The sequence below is a fragment of the Ixodes scapularis genome, unplaced genomic scaffold (genome assembly GCF_016920785.2).
Source record: "Ixodes scapularis isolate PalLabHiFi unplaced genomic scaffold, ASM1692078v2 PGA_scaffold6__148_contigs__length_123643588, whole genome shotgun sequence".
Classification (NCBI taxonomy): Eukaryota; Metazoa; Arthropoda; class Arachnida; order Ixodida; family Ixodidae; genus Ixodes; species Ixodes scapularis.
Genome location: NW_024609881.1, coordinates 122298218 through 122321478, shown reverse-complemented (window position 1 = coordinate 122321478; position 23261 = coordinate 122298218).

Here is a 23261-nt window from a genome sequence, read left to right as displayed (position 1 = left end):
GGACCTCGGGTTCCATCGGGAGGACCTCGGGAGGACCTCGGAAGGACCTCGTGTTCCTTCGGGAGGACCTCAGATTCCTTCGGGAGGACCTCGGAAGGACCTCGGGCTCCTTCGGGAAGACCTCGGGTTCCTTCGGGAGGACCTAAGGGGGGGTCACGTGACCCTGGGGGGGTCACGTGACGATGACGTCACCAGTGACGTCATCAGTGACGCTAACGATGCGGATGACGATGACGTCATCAGTGACGTCACTGATGACGTCATCAGTGATGATGACGATGCGGATGCCGATGACGTCATCGGCATCCGCATCGGCATCGTCGACATCACTGATGACGTCACGTGACCCCCTCCCCCGAGGTTACGCGATCTCCCAGGTCACGTGACCCCCCCCCCCCCCCCTTCCGAGGTCAACTGACCCCCCAGTACCCTTCCCTCAACCTCCTCAAGAGCTGCGCTCGAATTCGGCGTTACAGGGAGTTGTAAACGGCTTTCATTTTTAACACGATCTTTCACGATGTCCTGTCAGACCCCTATGCAGTGGTTTTTTTTACTCGTCATTGGTCCAGGGATAACCGGAGAGCATTAGTTATTTTCGGAAATGACCACATAGTAGTTGTATTACTCTCGTTGACGAGCTATTTAAAGCAATCAACGTATAAGGCACTTAATCGTATCGGTCTTACAGACGCCATTACTTCAGAGTCATGAACAGAGGCCGTTTTAAAAGACGATAACCCGTTTTCACATCATGATAGCCATTTTCCCCCCAAATTTGGGAAATGTATTTTGAAGACGGGATTTTGATTTTTATCGAAAAGTATCAGAAAAAATACTTCAAGTAAAGTACAAGTACATATTCAGAAAATGCACTTCAAGTAAAGTACAAGTACATATTCAGAAAATGCACTTCAAGTAAAGTACAAGTACATATTCAGAAAATGCACTTCAAGTAAAGTACAAGTTTTTTAAACTTACTTGAAGTAAAGGGTAACTTGACTCCGGCATCTTTTCTCGATTTTAGGGTGCGACTGTTTTAGTGAAGAAAGTGTATCTGAACTACTAGGTGTCCTTCTTTAATCTCGATGTCTTGTGTACTTATATAGATATCTCAAACTTTTGTTTCGTGGGTCTACGGCGAAACCAAAACTACCGGCTCGAGTATGATGGCAACTCTTGTGGTTAGCGTGCGTGGCCATCTTGTGACACAGATTTAGAACTGCGGTACCGAAAACGTAGTATGACTAGCGTAGTCGGAGGAGCAGTTACGATCACTTAGGTGAGATGCTATGGCTGTTACAATGCTTCGCTTCGTATATATCAAACATCAGTAGCAGATATTAATACACATTCGTAAAGCTGCCGGCCAAAAAGCGAGTTCACCGCGATGAACGCAGGCTCAACGCAGCTTCAGAACGAGCCGTCACTTACCTTCTGAGAACTATACAACCTGGGTAGTGTGAAATGCACGTTGCAGAAGCATTGTGGAAGCTAATCGTAAGCTCGCGCTGAGCAGGAACCACTTGTCTCAGCAGCTGGGACAATCAGCAACTGAGACAAGTAAAGGCCGGTTCTCACATGCAGCGAAGCGCTGATGTATACTCACGTGTCGTCACCTACCTATCATCTGCCATGAGTAAGTTTTGGCAGTGAAATACAAAGCTGGTGAACGCTCCCAACAGCACGCAATTAGCGCGAGGTTAGCGCTATGCTTCTGGCGCTCCACTGCATGTGTGAACTGGCCTTAATCGTTCCAAACGCACAATCCATCTTGAGTTCCGCGAAGTGTCTCTTCACCTTCCTCGTGACAAGCGCGGAAGGAAATGTTTATTGTTGATTCTGCCAAGAGGGGCACTTCTATAAAGCGGGCAGCAGTCCAGCCACTCAGTGTATCCCGTGAGCTCTTTGGATTCTGGTTAGCTTCGACCTCACCGATCCAAGCGCGGCCTCAAGGTCCGTCCCCGAGAACTTACGCAACCACACCCAGCAGATGATCGAACGATGCTCCGCAGAAACTCCTGCAAACAACCGTCTCCAGCCAAGTCGTGGCTTTGTGTGGTTCGTAACATGGATTTATTACAATAAACGCTAGAGGTTAAGGTGGCGCTAGTGTGCTGTTGCATTTTGAAGCAGACAGCAACCAGTCTAAATTTGACTTCCGGTAATGCATTCCTACCCGTTACGAGTAAAGAAACTACGCTGATTTCTTTTGTTTCCTGGCAGAGAGAAAACTATCATGCGCCAGTGCACGAGGCTCGTGTTTCGAGCGGACCTTGAAAGCAAATGGCAGCGGAGCAGTGAAATGAGCGGACCTTGCAAGCGAATGGTGGCGGAACACCCGCTCGTGGCATGCGTCTTACGCGTTTCCACAACAATGGTTGTCGGTACTTGTAAAAAACGCCTTTATCAAGGGGCTTTAGGGTGAAGCGACAACTCGTTGTCACCTCCAGAAGAAAACAAATTTTGCGCATAGCTCATACACTAGGCGAGGCGGCTCTTACCAAATTTGGTTCTCGGAGAAACAAAAACGATTCCTTTTGCTCTCCAAACCAGTACGTGTTGGGGACTTCACAAATAAATCCAAGAACTAAATTTGACGTTCGTGTCTAGAGAGCGTAAGGTCGGTCTGACTTTGACGTATGGCGACAGGTTTACCCGGTTGAGGAGAAATCTAGCTAGTGCTGTACCACTGCTAGGTTGCGGCCTTCAATGTGCATCATGCAGTTTGTGATAAACGACCGCACGGAGGTACGATGCTCATCGAGATCGAAACAGGGAGGGTGGGGGTTTGACCCAAGATCCCGGGTTCGGCAGCGCGAGCTTTCCACGCCCTCCGTGCTGCGGTGTGCTAACACATTAACAACAGGTCTCAAGTCACCGTTCGGGAATCCAAATCTGCCATATAAGAAAGACAATTGGTAACAGTCACCGAGCAGCAAGGTTCTCCGCAAGACAAAGTAAAACAACAGAATAGGTCTCTTCTTGTTTCTTTTTCGTCTCGCTGGTTTATCCGGAGCTACTTCGCGCGTGGCACGGTCACGACACAGATGGACGGATAGACGCGGATAACGGGTGACAGCAAGACGAAAAGCTTAGCCCGGAGGGATTATAGCCTCGGGGACCATGACGTGCCTCGAAGGAGGATCTGGAGATCTGGCCTTTTATCCTGCGCGACCCTCTGTGAACCAGGAAGCCACGGGACATATTTATCGCGCCCCTGGCACTGTGGAAGGGATGCACTATAAAGACGTGGCACACGCGCAGAGATGGTGAACTCCCAGCTGACCCACGGGCAGATACCGTCTACCGACGATGTTCTTCCAATAATCTCTTCTGGTGCATCCTCTCGCGTCGCACAACCTAGAAGACAAGGCCGACCCATGACGTCATCCCTAATGAATCCACGCAGTGCCGCCTAGCTCGCGCGCCAGAATCACCGCCATTGTGTCCCTCAGCGTCTACCAACGAGCAGGACGCTAGCGCGCAGCGACGCCAAGACGGACGCGTCTGCCGCTTTACGGGGTCTCTCGGCGAGCTTCAAGGTGTTAGCCGCTTGGGCCGGGTCTGGGACCCACTAATGATGACGTCACGCGTAGGCCTTGTCTCCTAGGTGGTGCTGGCCCTACAGGCTGCATCTCGGAATACGGTCCTCGGAACTGGGAATTCATGGCGCACGGAGTTGTCATTCGGTATGCAGACTACGTCTCGTTGTTATCGGGTTCGAACGCTGGCGACCCCCTGGCCCTAATCAGCTGGCCCTAACTAAAAGTGGATGGGTGGCGGCCAACAAAGGTTTCCGGCGTCTGGAGAGCATCGCTAGAGTGCCTGGAACGCGTCTCCGATTTGTGCGCTTACCGCGTCTGAGAAAGTGTTCCCACGATTTCCGCCTGATGACGTCATATAAATGCCACGCTCAAGAACCTAGATTTAAGAGGGGTCCATCTCATTCCATGGGAGCGTTTGAAATTTCATGGCGGACGCCTCCTGCGGCGATTGGTCGCAAGTGCGCACGCGCTTCGTTTTCGCGTGGCGAGGAAGAAGGGAGGTGGAGAAGCGGAGACGATCAACACTTTCGATACCTCCTCGCAGCTCTCATTGCAAACGCGGCTCATAAACCAACGAGCTCAAGTATCACCTTAGAGCGGTAAACCGGAACCCGTGGCCTGCAGCAAAAATGCCCCCCCCCCCCCCCCCCCCCCCGGTTGCCGCAATCTTGCCTGTTAGCCAGATTAGTAATCACGTAACGTCAAGATGGCTGCGCCTAGAGGTGGGCCAGATCAGATGGCCAGATCACGGTCAGCAGATGGGCCCTCTGGGGCTGTGTTCCAATCCAATCTTACTCGAATAAATGCGAGTTATTCCGGCGGATCATGTCACGTGACAAGACAGATAGATCAACTGGACGCGAGTGGGTTTTCGAACGCCAAGGTACAGAATGTTTACCCTAGACTAGAGTGAGATCAAGTAAATTTCGGAACACGGCCCTGCTGACCGTGATCTGGCCATCTTAACGTCACGTGATCACAAATGTGGCAAACGGGCAAGACGGCGGCAACCAGGGCAATGCCATTTTCGGCCGCTGGTTTACCGCTTTAAGTTTACTCAAGCTCGTTTCATAAACCACGTGACTCCAATGGAGCAGTTGGAAACTCTGTAATACAGGCTCTATGTCAGGTTGAGGCCGGCCGCGATCCTGGCGGTGCACCACAGCGGCGCTGGTGGGTGTGGCAGGCGCCTGTTCTGTTGCAGGTCGCTCTTCAGCTGGACAGTCCACCGAAGCTTTGGCAGCCGCGAGTTGGGACGCCGCGACGATAGTGACAGCCGCGTTCACTTGTGCCGTCTTAGACAGCATCTAGGCCCAACCGCCAGGACATCCGACAGCCTACCCCTCCGGCTTCTGTGACGTCATTGGTTTGGGACCAGGTTCGACGCATGGGCGGAACACCAGTCGGAGAAGCGTTCCAGACTCCGTAGCATGGCGCCGAGCTGGTCCACAAAACTGTTTGAAGAAACGCATGGCTATCAGGCTTTCTTATCGGCTCATGCAGGCCTTATTGACTTCGAACCAATTAGAGTATAGACCAGCGCTTATCATCCAGGCGAAGGATGCTGAGTCACTGGGTTGTGGACGCATGCGCAGCGTCTCATACTTCGTCGAACAGAGCTACTGCGATATTCGATTTAGGTGAGCGTCAGCTCAGAAAGGAATTTCGTCTTTCTTATTCATCTTTTTATCCAGGTATAAACGTCATGTCCTCAAACTTTCGCGTTCTGTCCCAACCTCTAGCGTCACACGCTCACCGAGTTTGAGCAATCTGCGACGCACAGCTTATTTACGCAGGTCGAAAAACACGGTTCTCTTTTCTCGGGAAAATCGTTATTCGATACAAAAGCTATAGGCAATTTGGAAAATGTTTATTGAGAACCTGGATCCCGTTTCCGCCAGAAGAGCTTTATATCTGTATATTCACGAAAACCGGTGGCCGCCATTTTTGTTTCTTTTTTTTTTAGTTACCTAACAGTAGGTCCCGAAGCTTGAAAGAGTAGTCCCAACCACCAGGCCTACAGTCGGGCAATGATTACGCGTTCGAAGATAAGCAGTTCAATTTTGCGCAAACAAAAATGTTCGACGTTTTTCTCAGACCCCATGCACTTTGAACGTTGTGAGCTTCCATGCGCTCGAGCATCAACTGCCGGCAAAATAAGATACCCATAAGCGAACAATTTAAGGCGCGTTCACACTCGTGCGACCACTTAAAACTGGGTGCCTTGAAACCTCTTACAACGGGAGGACACACTGGCGCCATCTATTGGGTAGCAGTGTAAACTTGGCGGTCCGGCATATTTTCTATTTCTCTCGCGCAATATCCTTTCCCTCTTGGCTCGAAAAACTTTTTTCAACGTTATAAACGAGCCTTTTTCGTAGGTGTTACGCACATTTGACCTCGGAAATCCCGCAAAACCTTCGCTCTTGTGGAATGCAGTTCCAGAGTCACGGCATAGATGGCGCCAGAATGCCAGTGTGTTTAAAAAACGGGCCTTTAGAGGTTATTCGCGTCTAACTAGTTTTGCGGCAAGCTAACGGCCTTGGCAGTCCGTTCTTTAAAGTCCGGGCCACACAGCTCAGCATCATACACAAGACAGTCCGTGTAAACAGGAGTCACCGCAATATCTGTGGTTCTAACACCGCCTGCCAATCCTTGAACTGATTGTCGATCATGCGGCATTCGAAGCACGGATCTCGCTGTGACTCGCGTTCGAATCTGTATGCAGACTGTCTTTTGTAGGATGTACAAGCAGTGCGACCCTTCAAGTGTTCGCTACAGACATGTTGACAGAATTATATGCGCCTCAATCATGTTCAAAGCATGTTGGCTTTATGCATGCTTGTCTGCAGACAGTTTTTGAACGACCCATGTGACCGTCACACAAAGAACAAACTCAGTCTTTTTTTATCATGTATTAGCATCGCGATTCCTGATTTAGTGGGACCACTGTGTCAGCTATTTCCCAGAACGGTGGAGCTACGCAATCAACGAATTCAGTTTATTTCTTACTCAATCCCGAAGCAATAAAAACGTTGTTCTTGTTGTTTTGCATTTTCTTTTTTTTTTGCGAGTATCTACCCACTGACAAACGTCATGCATGTCCATAAAAAGAATGGGGCCATTGAGGTCATGTATAACCATTATATACAGACGGCCATACATAACCATATTATATAGATGGCCATATATGGCCTCCTTTGCGCAACTCTCGGTATATGGCCGTATATGGCATTTCTGTACGGGCTTTTGCTTTACTCGTCTCGGTACACCCTGGCCAAACGAAGCATCAACCACAAGCCTCGCTGCCGGACCAGATTGCGCTTTTCCCTGTCTCACCAGGCGAATGGCGTCGTAAAGGCACGTAAGCAATTGGCTCCCCTTCATCTTTGAGGTCGGGCAAATAACTCGAAAGGCACACTGCAGGGGGCCCACTTGGCGGTTTTTCTAGGGACGAAGCGACGCCTGTTTGCCCAGGTGATTTAAAATGACGACGACGCCCCTGCCATCTGGTAACAGGGCGGCGAAGCGCTCCTGCTTCCGGAGGCGGTCATCCTCGATTTTACCGACGGTCTCACCGTTCGACCCCGACTGAAAAAATAATAAAATGTGGGGTTCTTCTTTTATTTATTTTTAATGGGATGCAAACACGGTCAAAGGCTCTCAACCTTGTTGCGATGTTGGCTTGGCTACTGAATATCCGGGTTCGAGATCTCAGCGCATCGTAACTTTCGTCAGAGGTGAATAGATGGGAGATACGCGTAACATCCTAGCGGAGTCGTGAAAATGAAAGAATATTACAATAATAAAGTCGCTACAATGTCTGCGGCATCTCTCTAAGTTACAAATCATCCGTCGCAGCAAACTGGTAACCTAACTGGAAAAAAAAAATATATTGCGTACGGAGTGCGTAGCCCCAGGTCCTGAAGAGTGTCACGCCGTAGAACGAACTACGGGCTACGGATGCTTCGGTACACCCACACTATTGAACTTTGTTAAACGTGCAGGGCGCTCCCATTCAGAGTGCAAACGAATTGGCGTTGTACCAATTTTATTTTTATTGCAGATTTCCCCCTCTTTTCTTACTCTTATTTTGTACTCTGGCCGTAAGATAAAAATTGAAAGTTAAACTAAAGAGCTTGGACCCCTTCAATAAAAAAAAAAGAACTGCCCGTGCTCAAGCAGAGTTGAAGCGCAGCGCTGCCAAGCCGGTGCTTTGGGAAACGATGATCCGTCCGCCGAGCGAATTCGTGAACCCCGGACATCGGGGACATCGGGAGAGGGCATCCCTCAGTTCGTCAAGTAAACCAACACCACCTAGAAGAGAGGCTCGCGCATGACGACATGGTTAGTGGATCCCGCCCCAAGAGGCCAACATGCTAAAGCTTCCGGCCGTTTCTGGGCCGGCTTGCTAGAACAGCGTCTCAGCTGAGATTCGGTGAAAGAAAGTACTGCAAAGGCTGGGGCGCGCGAGCGTCTTGAGAGTCCCGCTCAGCTCGTGCGCTGGCTTTGGCAGTGCTTTCTGTATTCCACTCTCAGCTGAGACGCTGCTTTTACCAAGCCGGCCCTGCTTCTCTCGGCGCCGAGGAACATGGCGGCGCCTCAAGTATCTCTATCGTCGGCAGCCGCAAGCTCGGCAGTAGCGAAACGTGGCCGTCACATACTTTCGCAATCACAACTCAAAAAGTGCTTAAACGTCCTCGGAATTTTTTTTTTCTTTTTGCATAGGCTTTTGATTGAGTCCTCCGTAGCAGATTACTATACAAACTAAGAACCATGAATATAAACGTACCTGTTATTCAGTGAATAACTGCTTTTTTAACAAGCCGCTCTCAATCTGTCGTAACTAGCAAGTGTGTCTCCTCGCAAGTCCGGCGTCCCTCGGGGTTCTGTCCTAGGTCCGGTAGTGTTTCTTTTATGTATAAATAACCTTCACTCTAACATTCAATCTACCGTACGTCTCTTCGGAGATGATTCCGTCAGTTATCGGCTCATTTCTAACCCTTTGGATCCTGACACACTCCAGCGGGACATAGCCATAATTAAAACTGGTGTACCAGAAGCTTGATGCAAATAAACACTAACAAAACTAAAGCTGTCACTTTTAGAGCGGAATTGTAAACCACTCATCACGCGTACATGATTGGAAATGACCGTATCGAAAACATTACGTCAATACCTAGGCGTTCATCTTACAACTAGCTCATCATGGAGCCTTCATATTGAACCCATAACCCGCAAATCCTCCAGAACTCTTGGTTTCCCCAAACGCTCTTTATTTCAAGCTGACAAAGAAACAAAGCTCCTCGTCTATACAACTCTCCTCGGGTGACAGTTGGAGTCTGCACCCAACATACGGCACCCTCATCAGATGTATTTGACCAACCATCTCGAGGCAGTTCAATATAAAGCTGCAAGATTTATATCCCGCGACTTCTCCCGATTTTCCAGTGTGTCTAACATAAGAAGAGACCTCAACCTAACTCAACAACATTTGTGAGGATGAGGAAATGAAAAGAATGAAGAATATATATGATCCTTGATCGGTGCCGCCTGGGTGTAGGCACAGCCGATATTAACACCAATTCGATATAAATTAATTGGATCCTCGGATCAAGTGGGAATTTCACCAAAAATCCAATAGGGAACTTTACTTGGAAAGAAACTGGGCCCCACCAAGAAACAGCCCAGGAAAGACCAACAGGGAGAAAGGACCCCGCAGAGCCCGACACCAGCCCAACCCCCTAAAGAGGCACAAAAGGGCGACACCAGTCGGTCGACGACGGGCGAAGGCCAACAAGCGACAAGCCAACAACCAGCGCCGTAGCGATTTTCGCTTTTTCCCTCCCCACAAGAACGAACCCCAATGAAGGGGTCCTCCCATCAGTAACCCAACATGTGTGCAGAAGAGGTACTGCTCTGCTTGGGAGAAGAGCGTGTTGGTTCAAGTTATGGATGAAGGAAGAATAAACAATTAACACTGGGACAACACAACCACATCTTTCAGAAACATGAAAGATGTGGTTGTGTTGTCCCAGTGTTAAATGTTTTTTTCTTCATCCATCAGGTATTGTTCGCATGTGTTTTTTTTTTTTTCAAAAGCCCTCGTATGGATCATCCCCTTTTGGCACATTCATTATTCAGCCGGCCCACCGTATTTCGTGTCGCGTAGATCATCGATTTAAAGTATCACCCATCTTAGCTAGCACTAACTTTAAAAAAAAAAAAACTCCAACCTAATTCTTGCCACCTCCGAATGGAACAACCGATCCAAAGAAATCTCGTTAATCACTTCACCTGAAATGTTCTTCAGTACTTTACGTAATATGTATCAACTTATGTAGTTCTGTTTCGTATTATGTTTTCATCTAAAGGTTTTTGTTATTTATATTGGTTTGGAATTGTCTATGCCGACAATATAACCGCGTATTTTCGTTATTTTTTTTTTCTTCCCTCGACCCAATTCTATAAAAACTTCGCACCATCGCTTCCCCTCTATGTAATTCTCGTAAGGGCCTTCGGGGTAAATAAATAAATAAATTGTATTTCTAATTAAGCCAAGCCGCAGCTGCCTGATCAAGCGCGCTTTTTTGCGGGGTACGATTGCGTAGCCAAGTTCGATCACGGAGCCTCCGTCAATCGTCCCGCGGACACGGCACCTTTCATCAATGCTATCGCGGGAAGAACTCCATGACCTACTGATGTGCAATGCACAGCGACAACTTTGGCGACGATTTTTTCGAAGAGTCGTTGGTCCGTCGGCGATGAACTGCGCAAAGAGGCTTAGCGTTGAGCAGGTCGCAGCGTTCACGCACATTGCGAGCGGTGAACATTTTCACCATGCATTTTATAATGCAATTAAATGCAAAGCTGCAAGCGAGCTGGACAAGAATGACGAAGATAATCCCTGGAGAAGGGGAACAAGAGGGACAAAGAACAAACACAAATCTCCACGCGACCGAAAACATTCGCCTGGTCCTGGTATCGAACCAGGCATTCCTGCTGCACGGCGATCTGACTCGACTGCAGTAGGTCCCGGAAATAATTGCCGAGTTCAACACCAAGCAACTTTACGAAACACTGAACTTTGCGAACACCACGTTGCCCACGCTGCGCCAGTCGAGGTAACCGCCATCTTGAAGCTTGCGCTCTCGTTGGGCCCGACATCTCTCGAGAGCTTCGCGCCAAGCCCGCTAGACCGCAACCCAAAATCCCCAGCGTTGCGTGCGTATACGTACGCAATACGCTAGTTCTTCTATTGCGTTCTGCGCATGCGCACTTTCGACCCGCAATTTCGTTGCGTACGTACGAAGATTTTGCGTGTACGGTCCACTAAAACCTTCTTCTGTTTTCTTTGGTTATAGCGTGTTGCTTTATTGCAAGCTTTGTCCTTTTTCATGATGGTTGGCACGTCTCGGATATCTTGCCCGTCCCATGAACTGTTCGAAAGCAAACGCCGACCACTGGCGTTCGGTGTTCGCATTCGAGCAGTTCGTAAAAAACCAGCCTGGCAGGGTCGATCCACTTATTGGCGGGAGATAAAATGTCGAGCTCACAGTCATGGAGTCGTGCACTGGTTCAGTTTCCGCCCGAACGCGTTTAGAACTTCGTACGTTCTTCTCGATTTACCATATTTTTTTGCAGATTGTCCTCCGAAGCACGTGTTGCACATTTCCCGACGGTTTCTGTACCGTAACCCTCGGGGATCCCTAAAAACATTGCGTGATAAAAAGAAGAAACGCTACAAAAAGAGGACGTGGTGAAGCTACAGACAGGGCCTCGTGTGCGTGGAAATCTGAGAATGGAGTTTACGTTCGTATGTGCGTTCCTCATAAAGCGAAATTCTGCATATGTCGGTTTGACCGATAGATCCAAATATAAATGCACATTTTTAAACAGTGGTATATCTATATTAATGTTCTGTCTTGGACATCGGTGGAACCGGAGTGATGTCGCCGTAGTGTCGTAGGTGTTACCAAAAAAAAAGAAAGCAACGAAATACGCTACTCGTTACTCGCAAATAAAAGTAATTCATAACCGACCTACGTTACCTCAAAATAAAAGAAACGCATTACCGTTACCGTTAAAAAGTAACACACTTTACTTTAGCGCTACTTTTTTTTTATTATGAATTCACACGTTTTACTTTTTTTTTTTTACTTTCCATGTATGCATAAGCGCCATTAATGAGGAAACGTTATGTCCATCCAGGCAAGAACTGAACATAATTGCCTTATCTTTTTTACGGTTACACCTAAATACTCACGAGAAAAAACGCAAAAAAACTCAAAAATTCATATAACTTGGCGCCTGAACCACGTAAAACATGTAAGTGTATTTATTTGGGAAGAATATGTAACGAGAAACGTAAGTACGTTACTGGAATTAAGTAACGTCAGTACATTACCCGTTCCCGTTTGGAAAATGTAACGAGTACGTTCCAACGGTACCGAAAAAAGCATCGCACTAGAGGTAACTCCATTCCTCGTAACCCTCTACCGCCGACACCGTGTAGCCGCCACAATAGCAGATACCAGAGTGCGGATTCCACGTTCCAAAGCGCGATATGCACTTTGCCCTGTTGACGCGAGAAACGCGGCAGTACCTCCAACCGCTCCGCCCTGTGGTGCTTGTAAAATGGTGACCTCGCGGCTTCGACGGGTCAGGCCGCTCGGAGTGGCGGAAACGTAGTCCGATGAAGCGCGGCCCGGTTAGCAGTATACCGCAATTCACGCGAGGCCCGCTGTTGACTAGTCTCTAACCCCGATTATGGCGAGGGCCAGATCGGTTACGCGGTACTCTTCCGCGGCAATGCGGCGTCACGACAGACCCAGATGGAGCCGATAAATGCGGATCCTTGAAAACCCGCCGGCACTTAGGGCTGGCATACAGACAAGCAACAACAACAACATCGGCGTGGTTGGTCCGCTGTTTTATAGTTTACTCGAGCTCCAATTACGAGCTGTTCTGTATAGACGCCGCATCGCCTTTATCCGTCCGCTCATTGTTACCAGCGAGCGTCACCTACTTCGGAGGAACACGTGACTCGCAGTCCAAAACACGTTGGCCTTGCACGCAGACGCGGGTCTCTTTCGGCGTTGCACTTTCCTCGCATCGCGTGCAATGGCGTTCGCCCCGCCCGCACTACTTTATCAAACGCGAGCAAAGAAAACAAAAAGTAGTTCCCGCTGCCGCGTACAAAATTCGCGAGGGCGCTTTTCTTGTTTCTTCTTTGTAGATTACGTGATTTACGCATGGGTGGGAAACCTTGGGTATCAGCGTGCGACTGTAGGATTTTTTTTATCGAGTTCGGAAATTGGCGGACGACAATTGTCGTCTGCGATGTTGTGTTCGGCTTCCTCGCGTATTGTGTTCCTCCGCCCGCGGTACTTCCGCCCTGTTCGTTGTGCTTGCGTGCGTGTGTGTACGGTTGGGAGTGTGGCCAGCTGGCATAGCGTGCACAGTCGATATGCTCGGTGACTAACAAGAATCTGGTTCCATTTCGAATGGGATAGTCAAACTTCTCTTCGCGTGCGATAGTTAAAGAAACACATCGACCTGCGCGTTACAGACAATCTCCAACACATAGTGCCGCAATAAAGGGGACACGTGCTTTCCTAGTACTATCTACTAACTAAGAAGCGTTGCACCCTTAAGGATCTAAATCAGCTTGTCTCAGGGCTAACGCCCAATGTGTGTTCGGCTACATCAACACCCTCTGGATCATAAGTACTTCTTTATTTCTTCTCCAGGGAAAGGAAGAGCAAGGACAGAAAGCTGCATTCAGCAACTTGACGAGGTCTCTGCCCCGAAACAAACGGCAGAGAAAGCAATAATGACATGTTTTATAATCACTCATTTAAAAAAATGAAACAACAAATACAAAACTACACACATACAATAAGAATGAGGCAGTGGTCAACCAAAACGTGTGGGCTAAAATTTGTTAGCTAGTGGCAGTGAACGTCGTAAACAGGGCTATTATGTGGGACTTGGTGACAACTTCAGGTATGACGTGATATTGAATCAATTCGTTTAGTAAGTGAAGTAGATTGTGTCTTGTTGATTGGGTGTCCATGTGTTCTACGAGATTTCTGCACAAACCATCGTTTTGCGTGTCGTGTATTATGGCTTGTAAGATGCTTGTTTAGACTAAAACTTTAATTATGAAGGTGTTGTTTATGAGTATAGGGCATATCTGTAAAGGCACGTGAGTCTGAGTTTGTAAAGGAGAGATATATTTAGGATGTTTAACTGCTGAAAATAATTAGCAGTGCTTTCATTCCACGCAGGATTTGCTATTAATCTAATTGATTTTTTTTTTAGCACGAAGGAGGTTAAGTATGTTATGTCTTGTAGTTATACCCATATGAGATGACAATATGTTAGCTGAGGAACGACAAGGACATTGTATAAAAAAAATTTTAATATTGCGTGGTAGGCTGTATCTATGTTTCTTTATCAGGACATTTATTATATTTATCTGTGTACGCTGGTGAACGCCCGAGAAATAGCATGCTTGCGATCAGCAGCATCCTAGGGATAACTTTTTACGAGCAGCACGTTTACAAACAAGCATCACATACAGTTCTCAACACACAAAAATAAAAAAATAAAAAGTACACACGTTATGAGTCTCACGCGCGAGAGAGGAACCATAAGACTGTGACTGCTCTACCGCCTCAGCAATGACGAAGATTACAAGTACGTTGCTTTGTTCTCGTCAATATTCCGCGTAATGCATATCTAAGTTCAAACGATCTATCTCCAAATAAAGAGTATTCGTAGTTGCAAGAATTATCCGAGATCGTCGATAGAACTTCGCCAAATAAGGTTTCAGTACGGCGTATACCCTTCATAAACGGTCCGCCTCCCCACTTCGGTCTTTTCCCACCACTTTTGCATATTTCAAAGGTTAAGAGTGTTCGATGCAGCAGCATTTTATTTTACGATTAAAAAGGGTATATTATGAGGAAATAAGGGTGCTGAAAGGGTGTAGTCATGGGTGCAAGTAATCGCCGCACATACGAGAGCGATTCCAAATTCGAAAGTGCCCGCCTAAACACGAAACCGCACGCACCGCGGTAGGTGTTGCTGCTTATTATGTCTGGCAAAGTGTAAACGTTATAATTAACCTTTATGATTTGCGAAGCGAGATGACCGCTTCGGATGTCGGCTGCTCCGGCGGTAGTGCACCAATTGGAGCGCCGGCTCTTCCCATTCAGACTTTCAACGCTTCTCACAAGTGAATGGAATTGTTCCAAAATAGAAGTGATCGCGTAGTGCCGCGCAAAGCATCTCGGGAGCCTGTTGGTCAACAAGTTTCGGTTTCGATTGGTCAACCTCAATTGACGACATCAAGTAAATACCAAATGCGGTGCTTTCATTTTCAAATATCCGAATTTCTTTAATATTATATTACTGTAGGCGTTGCCTACCAGTAGAGATGGAACGCTGCGGCGCGTTTATATGGGCTCCCGGCGAGCCGGCCTTCGTGCGCGGGTAAACATTGGAGTATGTTTACCCGCGGTCCATATGATAGCGGGCCGGTCATCCTCTCCCATCGGCTCCTCAATACCCAAGTTTTTTTTTTTTTTTTTTTTTTATTATTATTATTATTATTATTTGTGAGTTGGGAGGGTCATGCTGCACTTTGGAGTGCTATCCAGGCCGTCAGAACGGTATGGGGCTCGGCAGGCAGGCAGAACTCCTACTCCTCGCTAAGCCTAAGCAGGCCGGCCGCTGGAGGTCCGTGTTTCAAAGGGGGCTCTCGCGAGAACGAACGGGTAAATGAAGCGAACGCTGACTTCATTTCTACGCTGTGCTGAGATGCACTGCTTCGTGAACGGGGCGATGGAAACCGAAACCATGCCACTCTTCTTCATGGCCAACCAGGTGACGCACGCAGCGTTGCATGCAGGGAATTTTCGGAAGTAGTTTATTCAGATAATGCGAGCTTACCATCCGATAGAGAAGCTCTGTAAATTGTACCTCCGGTGCGAATACTCAAAGCACCGGAATTTCGAGGAAGCGGAAGCGCCAAAAGCAAAACCCAATGGAAGAAAAGTGACATTGCGACTTGATAGTTCCATTTGATACTTCTAAACCTCAACAGCTTACAAGCATTGCTCATGCTCCGCTAGATAGCTAAGAAAAAACCTGTGGATTGACCTTTATACTATTCCTTTGGAAACAAAACCCGACCACTAAAAACCCTCTTTTTGCTTTTTTTTTTTTTGCTTTTTTTTTTTTTTTTGCGGGGGGGGGGGGGGGCGGGGGGGGGATCTGACAGTTAAAGGGTTAATGGTGTAAAATACACCAGGACTGATGTAAGCGGACGACATAGTACTTATGGCAGATAACCAGGATACGTCAGAGGAACTATAGCTGGAAAATGTGGAGAGGAAGGGGACACCTTGAGCATGAGACTTCCCCTGAGGATACAAAACATTGTAATAGACCATGTAGGAAAATACAAATATCTGGGAGTCTGGCTCAATGAGGGAAGGAAATATCTAGAGGAACACGAGGAGAATATAATTAGAAAAGGGAAAAGAAATTAATCTATTATGAAGCTCAAGGCGCTATGGAACTATAATAGATATGAAGTGGGCAGGGGTATATGGAGACGAGTGATAATACAAGGACTCTCTTTCGGTGATGAGGTACTGTGCATACAATCAGAGGTTCAAACAGGATTACAATTTCGACTAAGAAGCGTAGGCACATTGGCACTGGGAGCGCATAAAAAAACACGAAATGAGTGAGTACAGGGGGACATGGGCGTCTTTTGAGAGCAGGGAGGCAATTAGTTGAAAGTTGAACAAAGGTTGACCGCAATAGATGATACGCGGTAGGCACGGAGGTATTAAAGTATTTTTCATGAAAACGTAAAACACAAAATGGACAAACCGAACACGAAAGCTTACATTTAAATACCTACACACTAGTGATGGGACTGAGCAGACTTCTTCAGTGGAAAGGGACTGAAAGAGGCAGAAAGAAAAATGTGGGAGGTAAGAATGCAGGAAAAATCAGCTCAACAATGCACAGGACACCAAAACAGGACATAAGAAAAGAAAATGTGTTTGACAACTCACTGGAAAATTCGTTACTGTTTGAGGCGAGAACGAAAGTTTTGAGGACGAGGAGATATAGGGCTAAATTTCACGAAACACCCAAGTTATGTGCTGCCTGCCATAATGATAGCGAGACACTAGAGCACTATGTTTTGAAGTGCACGGGGCTTCGCCCTCCCCTCCCTGAAGGGGTTAAAAGATTTGGCCGGGGCCCTGGGTTTCAATGGCGACGACGGAAGGACGGAAGAGAAAAGGAGCACAGTGGCAAAGAGGCGATTAGAAGATTGGTGGAAATTATCTAGGGAAAATTGAATGATGCACAACTAACTAGCACAGCTGGGGACTGGCGGGACAGAGGAAAATTGGGACTCCCTCCCGCGTGGCTCCGGCTCAAAGTCTCAACCCTGTCTCCCAGTGGGTCCGGTGCTGGGGTAACGCCGACAAAGCTTGACCAGAGGAAAATTGGCGACTCATTCGCCGGGGGGAAGAGGCGGGGGTGATGTTTATAGTTTTTTTGTTTTTTTTTTTTGCCCGATCCCCCAAAGGTCATCCTGGTGATATATCACTCTGCCTGGTGATAGTTAAGGGGAAAAAAATTGGTCTTAAAAGGGCGGGAGGAATCATATGTTTGTCGTTTTAGACTTATGCTAGGTGGCGGAAGCTACCACCCGTTGCAAAGGGTATACCATTAACATCCATCCAACATCCAGCTATCCGTTTGTGTATAGCGTTGCGCTCGTTGTGATGCGCTATGAGACGCTCTGGCGGCGATGTTCACGCAAGCTAGGCGGTGCTGCGTGGATACATTACTGATGACGTTTGTCTGTGTGTGTGTGTGTGTGGGGGGGGGGGGGGGGGGGGGGTAGACACGCAGGCCTTGTTTTTATTACTCCGTTCACCCATAGGCTGAGACTGCAGCCAATGCGACAAGCAGCGGAACGCTAAGTGTGTTCGGTCTATTGGTCTGTAGCTCAGCGCACTTGGCGAGAAAATCGAGTATTTTAATGTCGCGTTACAGTCGTGCCTCGCAGCAGTGGTCTGCTTTGTTATAAATTTGTGAAATAAAACAAAACAAAACTTTCAGCCTTCCCACTTTGGTGAAGAAAGAAGACAAGCGAAGCTGTACTATGGTGGGAATGAAGTAATGGCCGGCCGCGAGTCGGCAAGCCTGAGTGGAAAGGCTGGAGAGGTTACTGCGATCTATGAGCGACGGCTGTCTGGTTGCCGCCGTCGCTCATAGATGGCGGTAGCTGTCCAGAGTTTCATGTCATCATTTGTTTGTTGACGGACACGATACTGGAGAAACTAGCCCTTAAAAAAAATTGTGAAATTACATAGCGTTTTGATATAACGCCGTGATATAGCACTGTTCTTTCGTTGACTTCTAATATCTTTTTTTTTTCTTTCCCGCGGTTTGCAAGCGCCTGGGAACAGACGCTGACAGGCATGAAGGACGAGACGCTCGCTGTATGACAGGATTAAATGGTCGCAACTCGCGGGGCTACAGCGCCTCTACTGTGGTCGCGTCTTGCGGACGCTTCAGCGCCCCCTGGCCGAGGGAAACGGGCCTATGGCGGATTAATTATCCCGAGAGGACTCCGCGGGGCGTAACCTCGTGTGGCGACCTCCAGCGGCCAATCCATTGATCACCGATGCCTCGTTACGGGCCCCGATCACGTGTGCCTTTGTATCGGCTCTGCCTCGATGTCAGCGTACGCATTCATAAAGTGGCTCTAAGTACACACCGAGGTCGAATTCCTTTTCTGTCAATAGCAGCGAGGGATTATTCTTGGGAGAAGAGCGCGTTGGCTCAAGTCAAGGATGAAGAAAGAATAAAACAATTAAAACTGGGACAACACAACACACCTTTCAACTAGCAACAGACGAGTAAAATTTCCAAAGCGAGCAACCGACTGTACCCAAGAGGGAAAGGGAGGAGAAGGGGAGAGAAGGGGAGACAAAAAAAACGCGAAGTGCACATCAGAGAGGTGGGTTTGTCTCGGATTTTATAAATTTAACCTCAGTTTTTGTCAGCAGGAGGGAAGGGTTTGACACGTTATTGTTTGTTGTGGTCATGGCGAATGACTCTATAATCTCCCTGCCGAATCTGCTGTGTGGCCCCCCCCCTCCCCCCCCCCCCCCCCCCCCCCCCCCGGATTTTTGTCTCATCAAAGAGGAGATGACAAAGCGAACACGAACGGGCATGTATGACTATGGGATGATAGGAATCTGGAGAGGCCTTAAAAGAAACTTCGTCTTTTGTTAGTTGAAAGATGTGCTGTGTTGTTCCAGTTTTAATTGTTTCATTCTTTCTTCATCTTTGAAGAGATTATTACTGGCGTATATTGTTGGGCGCATTTAAAGTCTGGCACTGGTGGGCAACTGGTGAGTAGCTAGGGAAATATCATCGTTCAATGCGGTCACTTTCTTTTTTTTCGTACTCTTCAACGCATTTGGAATCCCCACGTAATAAAAAAAAGCTGTTGATAAATTAAATTATGTGTCTAATAATTTTCCTAGTAATATTTTTTTTTTCTCTTCCAGTTTTGTTATTTTGGATGCAAGATATATAGACCAGGCTAATATTAAAAAAAAAAACTCGTTTTTACTCCTTTTCTTTTTTTGTTTTTACTCAAAATAAAGGTTAAATGCCGGTATATATATTGTTTTCTCTAGAATGAGAGTAATGGTTTTTAAAAATCAGTCGAGATAAACAAGTGTGAGGTGCATTCAACCGGTGACCTAACGGCATCAATGTAATATTTAAAGGGGCACTCAAGTGCTTTTTGGAGAAGCTTGTTTTTGGAAGCATATTGTTTGTTGGGCTTCAGTCAATAAAAATGACCAGTTCTAAATGGCAAGGCGCCCTAGTAAACTCACAGCAATAGAAATACACAGGCACTATATCCTCTTGCGGGGTCCATCCCGTGTCTCCACCACCTCCATAGAATTCGACCAATAGAAATAGCGAACTGCGAAAAGATTGCTAAAGTTATTATTATTGCTCTTTTTAGGCACATGCACATTATATTTTGACAACAACGTCAAATCTTTGGCTGTAGGTGACGTAATACAGCTATTATTGTTTGAAAAAGAGCGAACTACGTTTTCTCCTCGCCTTGTTACGCGGGAGTGATGTGCCCACGCACATCACTCCCGGGTGTGCTACAGGCCAGCTGTAGCACACCCGGATCGAGGCACAGCCCCTCGAAATCCGGGTGGCTTGTCACGCAGCTCTGCCGGCCCTGCTGCTTGCGAACGGCGGCCGGGTAGTCACGGCAGCAGACACACTCTGCGACGGTTTCCATCGGCACGCAGCAACTGCATTGGCACCTTAAAACAGAAAACCAGCATCAGCTATACATATGAGAGGTATAATAAACAGCTCATCACCTACCAGTTGGTGTTCCCAAGCCGCTGGGTTGCGTCGTCGGTTTCGTCGTCTTCCTCCGGTGTCGACATTGAGCATCGCGATCAGTCGTCCGAGTCCGTCGCGTTCGAGGCATCGGCGTCGCGCGTAGGAGTGGCGTCGTAGGAGATTGAGCTGATATCTGCCGCCCGCCGAAGAATTTCTACCTCCAACGGTGTTAGATTTGGCAGGTCCATCTCCGCACGACGCAAGACCCGAAGTAAAGAAAATGAGTCCCAACGAGAATCCATCAAATACGCGCACATTCGGAAGATCACTCCGCCGGTTCGAAGGATCAATCCGCCGGGAAGCCGTCACTCGTGATTGGATGGCGCACGCCCTTCCCTGCTGCCTTCCCGTCCGACAGCGCCCCTGACGGCCTGCGCCTAGGCGCAGAACAGCGGTCTTTGATTGGATTTTTAATAGGAAAATCGGCCGCCCTTGAATGTAATTTTGGGATTTCTAGGATGCTTAGAGCCCGCAGATTGAGCTATGACAATAAATAGACGATCTCAGAATCCACTTGAGTGCCCCTTTAAGGTTTTTTTGTTTTGTTTTTTAACTGAGTCACATTTATGTGAAGCGAAACTAAGATAAACGGGAATGTGTACTTCTTGGACGAGCTTTGAAAAATGCACCGCGGCCAACTTTAGATTGATTTTTCCCGCATAATATGACCGATATCAGATGAATAAATTGTGGAAACGATGGACCTCCAGATATTCTCCGAATTTCAGTCGAAATTGGCTTAGTTTGAAATTCAAAATTTAACTAATTTAAAAAAAAAATAATATGGCGTTTGCAAATTTTACTGACTTTAAGAAACGCAGAGCGTAGCGAGTATCTCGTTATCGATTCCTAATCAATGATACTAGTTGGCAAGGAGGCCGAAGAACCGAGCGTAAAGATTATAAGCCCAGGCCTTCTTAGGCTGTCTGCGACTACAGAGGCCGAAAATTCCCTAAATAACTTTTGTTTTTAGTATATCAGGTGGGCTAAAATACAAATCAACTCTCTAGCCTGTCGTCCCCACGATTTTTCACCTCTATAAATGATTTGCTATTATATCCCTTAAAATTGCAAATGCCTTATAGCAAATCAAATACTTAAAAAAAAAACGTGTACATAATTATTGAATGGTGCCTGTTTATGAAACGCTTCAATATTTTTCACCCCATTTGGTTTTGGTGCTAGGGGGCTACTGTTTCCGAATATCCCCAATCGCAATGAAGGCTGCGAACTTGTCCAATTCCAGCTAGACGACAAGGCCCGCCCGTGACGTCATCGTTAGTGGATCCCCGACCCGCCCCAAGGCACGCTGAAGCTCGGGTTAGGGTGACCACCTTCCTGCTAGCGAAATGCAGGACACGCGGTGCAAGGAAAGGGGGAGTAAAGGGAATGTATTAACACGCACACCACGAACCGAATGCTCTAGCTGTTAACACATTTAATATCCTGTGCTGTTTATACACCTGCTAGTTGTATTGCAGCAATTAAGCTCAAATAATTTTCACTCCCAGTGATATATTATATTTATGCCAAGTATGTTATTAAAAGTGTCGAAGTTAAAAACATAAAAATCGACTCTAACAGAACTGAATGCATCCGATGGAAATAAGAAACAGTGAATCTTCTTGGGGTTATTGTTTTCTATCAACGCTTACTTTTATCAACATGGTCCTACACAAATTTTTAACATTATGTTATTTTTCGACCGTTGTGAATTGCAGGCTTTTTGCCGCCTTGCGTGGCTGTCTTCACTACAGAAAAAAAAAATTCACAGCAACCTTTTTGCATTGACACAGCGATTTGAAAATAATTACGATATTTTGTACGTGAACTTTTGGCGAGCAATTCTTACAATATTTTGCAATCAAGGGGAGAGGAACAACGACGCATGCGCGTCGGTTCACCCGCAAGAAGAACGGTCACTTCCCGCAGTGTTTGGATAGAAAATGGCGTGCACCATTTCCATCCCCACGATCACCAGCGACCTCCGCGCTTCCCCGTGCCCCGTTGCTCGACGGCACCTCGAGTTGCGGAGTGAATTTTACGACAGTGTGAAATGCGGGACATTTTGAAGATTTGGGAATTTCTCGCGGGACGCGGGACACGAGCCCTCAATCAAGGGACCGTCCCGCGAGTCACGGGACGGGTGGTCACCCTAAGCTCGAAGCGTCAGACACGTCCGTCTTAACGTCGCCGCCTGCTATAGGGGGCGCTAGTGTCTGTCTCTCTCGAGGAGGTAATAAGCAAGGCACTTCCTTCCTTACCGGATCGAGGGTGTAAAAGTTGGTTGTTCCACCCTTTTAATAACCTTTTAAAAACCTTGTTTTCTTTTTTTTTTTTTTTAAGAGTGTAGCATCCACTGATCTCTATGACAATTGCTGGATCGCGCTTCCCCGCTTGTTCGCTGCAGCGCAAGTGAAGCCACCGGACTTCACTCGCTTGGGATACGATTTGCCGTTTTTGCTAGCCTTTGCTGCGGTTTTCCAGCGTGCTGTGGACACGTTTTCTACTCGTTCGTCGTCATTCGACGAAGAAGTTTTTTGAAGACTCTGTGTATTGTTGAGACTTGCCGTTGTGAACACGTGGAAAATTTTACGAAAGTGCAGTGTCGCAGGAAAAAGGCACAACGCGTCGAAAGGAAGGGCTGGCGGCGTGTTCAAAGCTTCCTTGGCACGCCGAAGTGCCGTGTCTCTGTGCCTTCGCACGCTTGGATACCGACCAAGAACCGACGCCGTGTGTATGTGTCTAGCGAGTGCAATGTGCGTGAAGCTGTTCGTGCCTCTGGATCAGCGTCTTTTCCCCTCGCGGTTTAGGAACGAGCTTAATCCAGCGTCCACTAGCGACGGAAGATGGGGGGAAGGTACGTCTTTTTTTCGTCCTTAGACGATTTACACAATACCGTGCACAACAGCTCCTCATCACTGATCAGTGCTGGCTTATTATCAACCTACTTAATTGCACTTGACGTTTGAGCGCGGCTCGCCTAATTGTAATTGGTCAGCAGATTGCACACAACCATATCGGCCGCGCTTCAAAGATTTTCATTCTCGCCGTCTTGTACTTTTGCTTTCGAAAACCTCTCTGGCTCCACAACGTTGCCCTATTCGTGCTCCCACGGAATCTATTAGAGTAGATTTGGGACATAGCCATGGTTAATATAGTACATAGGAACACGTACAGATCTCTCCCTTTTATTGACAGCAACTCACCGGAACAGCT